Source organism: Cetorhinus maximus, chromosome 29 (assembly GCF_964194155.1).
Source record: "Cetorhinus maximus chromosome 29, sCetMax3.hap1.1, whole genome shotgun sequence".
Classification (NCBI taxonomy): domain Eukaryota; kingdom Metazoa; phylum Chordata; class Chondrichthyes; order Lamniformes; family Cetorhinidae; genus Cetorhinus; species Cetorhinus maximus.
The window spans coordinates 5,966,621-5,976,015 of NC_135907.1; the positions used below are offsets into that span (position 1 = coordinate 5,966,621).

General features: G+C 47.7%; 1 non-coding gene across 1 annotated transcript; it reads left to right on the top strand.

The window, feature by feature from the left end:
- The first annotated feature begins 528 nt into the window (after positions 1 to 528).
- On the top strand, positions 529 to 691 carry LOC144669879 (U1 spliceosomal RNA). The gene has a single exon (XR_013573779.1). It is a non-coding gene; the product is annotated as a U1 spliceosomal RNA (small nuclear RNA).
- Positions 692 to 9,395: the final 8,704 nt, after the last annotated feature.

The following is a 9,395-nucleotide window of genomic DNA, read 5'->3' on the forward strand; positions in this document are numbered from 1 at the left end:
TAGTTGGTGCCTTTGCAAAGAAGATCTGGAGAGAGATGCAGTGGTTGCTGTCGAGGTTCATCCCGAGCAGTTCTGTGACACAGGACTCTGTGCTCTACGGGCTGTTCCCAGCGACACACACCGAGACAAACATCAACTGCAGCTGGAGGATCATCAACTCGGTGAAAGACGCGCTTTGGTCTGCCCGAAACTTGTTGGTCTTCCAGCGCAAAGAGTTGTCCCCGACCGAGTGTTGCGGACTGGCACATTCCAAGGCCGAGGACTACGTGCTGAGGGACGCACTAAAGCTTGGGGCAGCTGCTGCAAAAGCGCAATGGGGAAGGGCCGCTGTCTAAGACCTTTCTGCCACAGCGCACCGAGAGACTGGGAACTGTTTAGAGCCCCTCGGGCTGTACAGCTCAAAGTGAAAGCCTGTAAATGATTGTAATATTGTTTGTACTGATGCACCTGGTGATACATTTTGTTAAAGTTGAACCGGATTGTACCCTTGTAATGGTGTTTTTGAAATGGTTTGGAATGTGGTTGAAGATATTTTATGAATAAAGTATATTTTTGCAAAAAAAAAAGGTTCTCCCAGGACGATGCTAGCCCATTGCACTTCGGGTGTGCTGACGCCTGCGATGTCCCCAAATGCGGGATACTCGACTGTAAAATTTGTGGTAGTGGGGGACTGCGTTTGCGCTCTCCCCGATTCACAATTCAAAAAATAGATTTCATCATATCTTTCATTTTCTCTTCTATTTCCTGTCAGCAACCTTTTCTGAAAAAAGAAATATATAACCCCCAATGTGTGCTCTTCAAAATCTATACTGGACTGGTTATTTAGCTTTTTCTTTCCTCCTCGCAAATATTATCCAACCCCCATTCTTTTCCTCCCTGTCATTATCAGCCGACAATTATTCCATCTCTGCATCATTTTCGCCAGACCGTTTGTTTCGTGGCCGCCAAATTACTCGCGCCATTTTTAACCCCGCGTTTGCCCACTCAAAAATCTCTCTCAAACAACCCCCATCTAACACCCAACCCACCATCACAACAGTCCCCACACTCCCAGCACCGCCCCACCCCCTATCTATCTGGACGTCTGTATAAATACAAACTCATATCAGCTATTAACTCATATGCATTCACCATTTTAAACATGTAGCAGCGACCCCTCACTATTTCAAACATGAACAAGCACCCTGTCCCCATGTTCATTCTAATTATCCCCCTCCGAAACGAACAGCAGCCTCCCACCCCCTCTGTATAATCTCCCCCTTAATCAGCCCCCTGTGTGACTCCTACCTTCTGAAACTCCTGCCCCCTCTCCTCATGTGTAAAAGTCTTTCCCTGCCCCTTCTGCAGCTCACTTGCCCTGCTGTAGGCCCATCAATTCACCTGTGATTATTCCTTGAAGGCTTAAATAGCGCAAAGCGAAGAAATAAACAGAAAGAAAACTGGAGAAAGGCAGATAGAAATCTAAACCCTCAGTAAAATGACCACCGGGAATCCCGTTTAACCGTCAGAATGATCGCGCAGCCCAAAATACACGCATTGTCCCTGAATTATAACAAGATTTTAGGCAGCTTCACTTTAGGACTTTTCATTTCCTCTTGTGGGGCTCCTGTTCCTCACACACTGGAGGCTAACATGTAAGTTTTAGATTGCAAGGCTGGGCTACTTTAACCCCAGGATTTTCTTTTTGAAACTCCAGGCCCGCAGTCCAACAGGAACTGGTTAACCGGAGCCACCGAAAACCAGGGTCCCGGAGAGGAAATTAAATCTCAGGGTAAGAAACGGACACAAACTCACGTGGGCCCATGGGGCACGGCCTTGGAGAAGGTCTCAGGAAACTCCTGAAGAAGAAGAGTCCTTGTCCCAGTCTGGATCTTCAGATTGCAGGTTTCAAAATAAAAATTCTTTGAGGGGTGGGGGAGAAAATTAATTCCATTAAAACAGAGAGCAAAGAACATTTTCAAACAAAATAACGCAAGAGCCAATGATTCACTCTCAGTTACAACTCAGCAACATCCAAATACAAACAAGTCAAAGAGTTATAAAGCAGATTGAGACAGAGGGAACACACACGCACATTAAACCAGAGTGGGGACTAGCTCCGCACTCTGGAGGCGGTTTTCGGATTGGGTTCCTAGCCAGGTATATCCTGAATGAGCAGTTTGCAGACTCCACCCCTGGCATGTTGGGATGTCTCTCAATCTGCTCCCCAGGAGGCCTGTCCATTGATATGTTAATCCCAGGGCAGGACAACTTTCTGATTCTTCCTGTCCTTTGACGTGTTCATCCCAGGAAAACAATGTTTCAGCCATTTTCTGGTTAAGGTTAAAACTTTAACTCATCTTGTCGGGAATGTCACTGCAGTTCGAAATATCAAACACTAAACCCCCAACACAAGACTGTGCAAAGCATGTGGATTGTTACTGAGATTCCGTCTGTGATTTTTAGTGATGTCAGTGTGGATTGTGTAATCTGTGTGTGTGTGAGTGTTGCTGGTCCCATAATGTAACGCAAATGTCTCCTCGCAGCCTCTCAGTACGCCACTCATGGTCTCCTGGTACTTTTTGGATTGTCTGGAGAAGACATTGAAAGAATTAGAGTTAAACAATGCTAACACTAGCTGCACTGCGACGAGTATATGAGAGCTTATTCTTATCCAGGGGTGTATGTCCGCATTCAGCCCCCATTCCCACACTTGCTCCCACCATGTCGGATCTCTCAAGTGCTCTTCCATATCATTGATTAGCCTTTTACACACCGCCTGTAACACGTAATGCTGATTCCTCACCTTTCGTAAGACACCTTTCAACTTTGTCAGACTTTCGGGAAGGTTGGGAATTGGGGCCTGCTTAGGTTCGTCATAGTGTTCCAGGGCATGGTGGAGTGTGTCGGAGGGGTTGACTGAGACCTGACCCCTTTGTTGGACGTACATCATTCACGCGTGTCTGATAGTAACTGGGAGCCGGGGTTCCCTTGTATCCTGAGCGGGTGTGATGGTTTTCTCTGTGGGTAATTTCTAATATACAACCCTCCGTTCGGTTGTACCCGCATTTGTCCAGCACCCCCCCCCGTTCCAACTGGATGGGAGCTAATTGTGAGGCTACCTTTCCTCCTGCACCCGCTCAGTGATTCCCCGTGTATGCCCTCATTCTTGCATATGGCATGCATATCTATGGGGTAGTACCGGAGGGAGTCATTGTCTCAGATTAACCCAATGTTCTCCACTTGGTACTGAGGGTGTGGGCCCGTGTCTGCTGTGACTGAGGGGATTGCCCATACCTATCACGTTCATTTGGTTTGAGGTGCACTTCTGAATCACCGCATACACCCTGGTCACTCCTTTCAATGTACATGCGTCGATGACGCCTGGGTTCTTGTCCATCCCCCACAACCGGGCACTGTTGATCCAGCCCGGTACCTCCCCACTTTGGATCTGGCCCAGATTGTGTCTTAATTGCCCGATCATCCACCGGCCGTAAGCTGGCTTTTTTGGGTGCTGTCCTCTTGTCGTTCCTCCCTTTCTGTTAATTGGCTGGTGGCTTTAGCATGGGTCTCTATAACGTGTACGCTTTCCAATACAGATGCCACACTCTTGCCCCCTAGGGCCGCTGCCGTTTCACCACCCCTCGCTACTCTTATGAGCAAGCTGCCTCATGATCCCTTTAAGATTCGTGACCTCGGAGTTGATTCCTTGAATGTCGAGAGAGTTTACCAGGGAAGTCCCTGTGTTCACCCTTGTCAGTACATTGTTAACTAACTCTCTCTTCTGGTGGTGCCCTGAATCTAGTGGCTCCCGTGGCGTCGGCCGCCTGATTAATCACAGCCTTACTCAGTAATTTGTACAGTTTTCGTAGGGGCGCTTGGTTTCTGCAATACTCTGGCAGTCGCATACCTGCCAGGTTCACAATTACCTGTACAATTTCATGTTTAACATTATCATACAAGAGTTCACCGTCCGTATACAGTACCAGTCCATTCTGTGGCCCAGGGGTCATGTCTGGGCAAGATAGTCTCTGTGGTGTCGTCGTGTCCTGTGATAGCAGGGTGGTGTCGGTCCGGGGGTCCGCCGTTGCAGTCAACTCTCCGTGTTTGGCCCTCAAGATCCAATGCCAGGTATCTGTCATTCCCAAGTCTTCCTCCCCGGGACAGTGACCCCAGTTGTTGTTCTCCTGGGGTGTGAAGGTAAATTGCGAAAAATCTCTCACACACTGTAGCTTTCTCCTTTACGTCCCTCCTTGTGCACAGCCCACGGTGACCCTCCCCGTAGTTGAGGATTCCCCCTTTTGTCTTTCAGATGGCCGGTCCTCCAGATCGGGAATGAATCCTAAACCACTTGGCCTACACAGTACGGACTGCTCGTTGCCCGTTTTCCCCCCGCTGCCTGGTAATTTAGTCTTTCTTACTTACATCATACCTTTTCAGTTGCGACCAGTGTTTCCACCTAGCTTTTCCCTTCATATCGACGCAGGCACGTGAATAATTCCGTACGGTCCAGTCCATTTTGGGGCAAAACCTGGTTGGCTAGGGGTGATTTGAACAAACACCATGTCTCCGACCTCAGCCGGTGGTGACGGGGGTCCCCCTTTTGTCCTCTCTTCTAAATCCCTGATAGCCTGTTGGTCCTTCACTTCCTGTTGTAATTCCTTTAGCTGTCCATCCAATTGCTTAATATCGTTTTTAATTTTATCTCTGATGGGTCCCATATCCTCACTTCCGGTGGCTCTGCCCTCTGGCAAGCGCATCGCCCTCCCGGTCAGCAACTCATAAAGGGGTTTATCTTAAATCCAGCATTTTTCAGTGTCCTTATGACTATCAGAGGAGAGCTCCGATGTGGCCCCTTTCCGATTCTGACGCTATTTGGATATCATCTGCATATTATAAGATTGTACTGTTGTTAGACTCTACGTCGCACGGACTCAGCTTCTCACTCGTGACCCGATGGAAGATGTTGGGGCTGTTGTGGAATCCCTGTGGGAGCCTCGCCCATGTTCACCGTCTCCCTCCCACTGTGAAAGCGAATTTATCTTGGGATTCCTGGTCCAGTGGTATCGACCAAAATCCATTGGCTACATCTAACACTGTAAATATTTTATGTTCGTGTTTTTACAATTAAAGCACACCTCGGGTTTAGGAACGGCTGCTGCAGTGGCCACCATTTCAGTGGGGTCTGTAACCTCACTGCCGACACCTTTATCTTAGTTTTCCCTATGTGGTTATCTACCCCGGTGGCCCATCTTCCTCGATCATATGTGTTCTTGTCTACTAGCCCGGGCCCGGTGTCTAGGATCGCCTGGTGGGCCCGGTGTCTAGGATCGCCTGGTGGGCCCGGTGTTTAGGATCGCCTGGTGGGCCCAGGCCTGGTGTTTAGGATTGCCTGGTGGGCCAGGCTAAGGCCATCCTTGTACAATTGCATAATCTGTACATCGTCTCGGTTCAGCGCAGCACCTACAACCCTGTAGTTACAATATGCCTCAAACCTCCGATTGCCATATTCATGGGCACTCTCGCCCTTTTCTTGTTTTACTCCAGTCACTGTATTCCAATTAACTGGGGCTTGCCCTAAGTCTTGTGCCATTTCTGCTCTAAAGGCTCGGAAATCAGCTTGCTGCTGTGCCTGGTCTGCCTGGTTGTCCGGGCACCAGGGGCACATGCTCTATCTTAATTGGGGCCACGGGTTACGGGGGTGGTGATTCCCAACCCGCTTCCCGTTGTTCCTCATATCCTGCTGCTTGTTCCACCAGCCCGTTCCAATCTACATTATCTGCGTATTGTGCAGCTACTGGTGGCTGTGGTAAAGCTGCCGAAACTGACATGAGATTTTTTGCCTGGACCAGCTCTTCATTTTGGGATTTGTTGGCCAACATTCGATTTACTTTCTTACTTAACTCTACGTGTTGTCTTAACATTAGGATCCAGGCTTCATCATCTTTGTCTTTTTTCTGATTATCCCACCATTTTCTCTGATCAGCGGGTGAGTCAAATGGGTTCCAATTGTTCTTTATCATTTTGCCTATCGATTTCTTATTTTTGTCAGCTCAATGCTGTGTCAAGGATCCCTCTGGTCCCCACTCGAGTTTGTCACCACTGGCCATCTCTGGGTAAGACGGTCGGGGTATAGTTGTTGTCAGCGGTACGGTTCTTACCCTGGGTCCTTTCTGACCGAACTCGTTACTTGCGGCTAATACCGGATGTAATTATAACAATCTATAAGACAAGCGAACTACCCCACCCTTACCACCCCTTGAACTATTGCCTGGAGCCCAGGTTTCTGATACGTGGGGCGCCTGACGGTTCCTGGATTGGGACGGAGTCGGATTTAGTATGAATAAAAATGAATTCACACTGACTCATCCCATTTCCCCGTCGGTGTCCTGCATCCTTCGGGCCCTGCTCGCAGCACCAATTGAAAGGTCCGAGGAATACTCTGGGACAAAATTTCAACACTCGGAGTCCAGATGCAATATTCAAGTGGTTCCTTTATTACACATGCAGGGAGAAAATGCTGGGAAATTCGGGCGCTTCTCCACCGAGGTTGAAATGAGCACAGTTTATATATCTTTTACTATCAGTTACAACTTAATGGTATTCGTTAGACAAAGGCCACAGCACAATGACCCCCCCCCCCGGTGGGCTGATAATTGTGTTCTTGTACAGTAATTGCAGTGCAGGGACTGGGCATTGTCCTTTTGAAGATTGCTATCAGACGGTGCGAAATGGGCTTCCCCATCTCTTGATTGAGTTATCCCGTGTCCCCGCCCGTGTGTCTCCCATTTCCTAACTGCAAATTTACAGCTGAGCCCTTTGTACAAGTTTATAGCTTTCATGTAAGGCTGCGACTGTTTGTGTATGCTTTGGTGCCTTAGCTGCTGGTCCTGGCTAGTACTTTAAAATAAATCCAAATTTTCTGCATCTTCAACGTCGATGTCCTTTTGAAGTTCAAGACTATGCTCATCACAGTTGACAACATTTTGAATCTTTGTATCAACTGCAAATGTTGAAGTCGTGCCCTGCAAACCACAGTCTAGAGCATTAATATATATCAGAAAGAGCAAGGGCCCCACAACTGACCCCTGAGGAACCCCACTACAAACCTTCCTCCAATCTGGAAAACAACCATTTATCACTACTGTTTCCTGTCACTCAACCAATTTCTTATCCAAGTGCCTACTTTCCCTTTTATTCCAGGAGCTAGAATTTTGCTCACAAGTCTGTTGTGTGGCACTGTCTCAAATGCCTTTTGAAAATCCATATACACCACATCAACAGCATTTCCTTCATCAGCCTTCTCTGTTACCTCCGCAAAACTCCAAGTTAGTTCAACATGATTTTCCCTTGATGAAGCCATGCTGACTTTCCTTAATTATCCTGCACTTGTCTAGGTGATTATTGATTTTATCCGGTACTATAGTTTCCAGAAGTTTCCCTACCACTGAGGTCAAACTGACTGGTCTGTAGTTGCCAGCTTTATCCTTGCAACCCTTTTTGAACAAGGGTGTAACATTCACAATTCTCCAGTCCTCTGGCACCTCGCCGGTGTCTAAGGAAGACTGGAAGACTCGGATGCATCTCATCCGGTCCTGGTACCTTATCTGTTTTAAGTAAAGATAGCCTTTCCAACACCACCTTCCTATCAATTGTAAATTCTTCTACTGTACCAGTTACCTCCTCTCTCACCTCGGCCTGGGTAGCATCGTCTTCCTTTGTAAAGACAGACGTTACTTGTTCAATACCTCCACTATTTCTCCAGCCTCCACGTGCAAGTCCCGTTTGTTGTCCCTAATCCGCCCTACCCTTTCTTTTACCAACCTTTCTTTTTATATACATGTTGACAGAAGACCTTGAAATTCCCTTTTATGTTCGCTGGAAGCTTCTTTTCAGGCTCTCTCCTTGCTTTTCTTATTAGTTTCTTCACTTCCCTTTTGGTCTTTCTATATTTAGCCTGATTGTCGATTGTAGTTTCCACCTGACATATGTGCACTCCTTCCATTTCAACCTCACCTCCATCTCTCATCATCCAGGGGCGTTCTGGATTTATTTGTCCGACCTTTCCCTGCAAGGGAATATACCTTGACATTGTCTACAATACTTTCTCTCTGAACATGGTCCATTGTTCAGCCACTGTCTTTTCCGCCAACATTCGATTCCAACTCACTTGACTCAGGTGCATTGTCATCTCATCGAAGTTGTCTTTCCCCCAATTAATTATCCCTGCTCTGGATTGTTCTCTGTCCTTTTCCATGGGCAATCTAAACCTTATGATACAATGATCACCGTCCCCTCGAGGCTCTCCCAGTGATATTTGACCACTTGGGCCAACTCATTGCCCAGAAGCAGGTCCAGCAGTGCCTGCCCTCTGGTTGGATTGGAAAGATGCTGCCGCCGAAAATGATCTTAAGCACATTCCAGGAACTCTGGCCCCTCTTGTCCCTTTGCACTATTCCTATCCCAATGTGAATTTGAATAGTTGAAGTCCCCCATTACGATTACTCTATAATTCTTGCACCTCTATGAAATTACTTTGCAAATTTATCTCTCCACATCCCTTCCACTAGTTGGCGATCTATATACTACACTGATCAATGTCATTGCAACTTTTTCATTCCTTAGCTCTAGCCAGAGAGATCCTGTCCTTGACCCCTCTGGGACATCCTCTCTTTCCAGTACTGTAAAGCCACCTTTAACCAATATCGCCGCTCCCATCCATCCCCGGCCGTTTCCCCCCTTTCCTGTCTCTCCCAAACACCGAGAATATTTAATGCCCAGTCCTGCCCTTCTTTGAGCCAAACCTGTCGCATCGTGGCCCTGCCTGCTGTTTTGGGAACTCTGGCCATCATGTCAGGGTTAGGTTCCCCTCTGGAACTGGTGCTTTCCCCTCTGGATAGCTAGCTGTGTGCCTGCCGTCAGCATTGCTGACCTGGGCTTGTGGATTACTGGATGTCAGCTTTGCCTCAGCTCCTACATCTGGTTCATCTGCTGCTTATGCCTTTGTCACCAGAATCCTTTTCGACACATGGAGAATTTGTGCCACACAGTACTGCTTCTGGCAGCTGGAGATTCGCACGGTTTCCCTTCTCGGCAATGACAGTGTACAGCTTGGGGTAAAATGGTGTATCCGTTCTCCCTCAGATTCTTTTGTCTCAGCAGTATTTGATCAGACTGTCTCGTGCCCCCCCACCGCCCGCCTTCAGTGGTCTCCATAAAGCTTTGCAGCAGCCTCTGCATTTTTTCAGCATCATGATCTCAGACCTCCAGATCTACACTGATCTCCCTCAGCTCTGGCATCTTGCTGTGTGCTTTGTGTCCAAGTAGCAGCTCAGCTGGTCTCTTCCTGTTGTGTGTGTCTGTGTGGAGTTGTTCAGTACATGGCCACTAAGTTTTTTCAGGGTTTTAACCTCCAA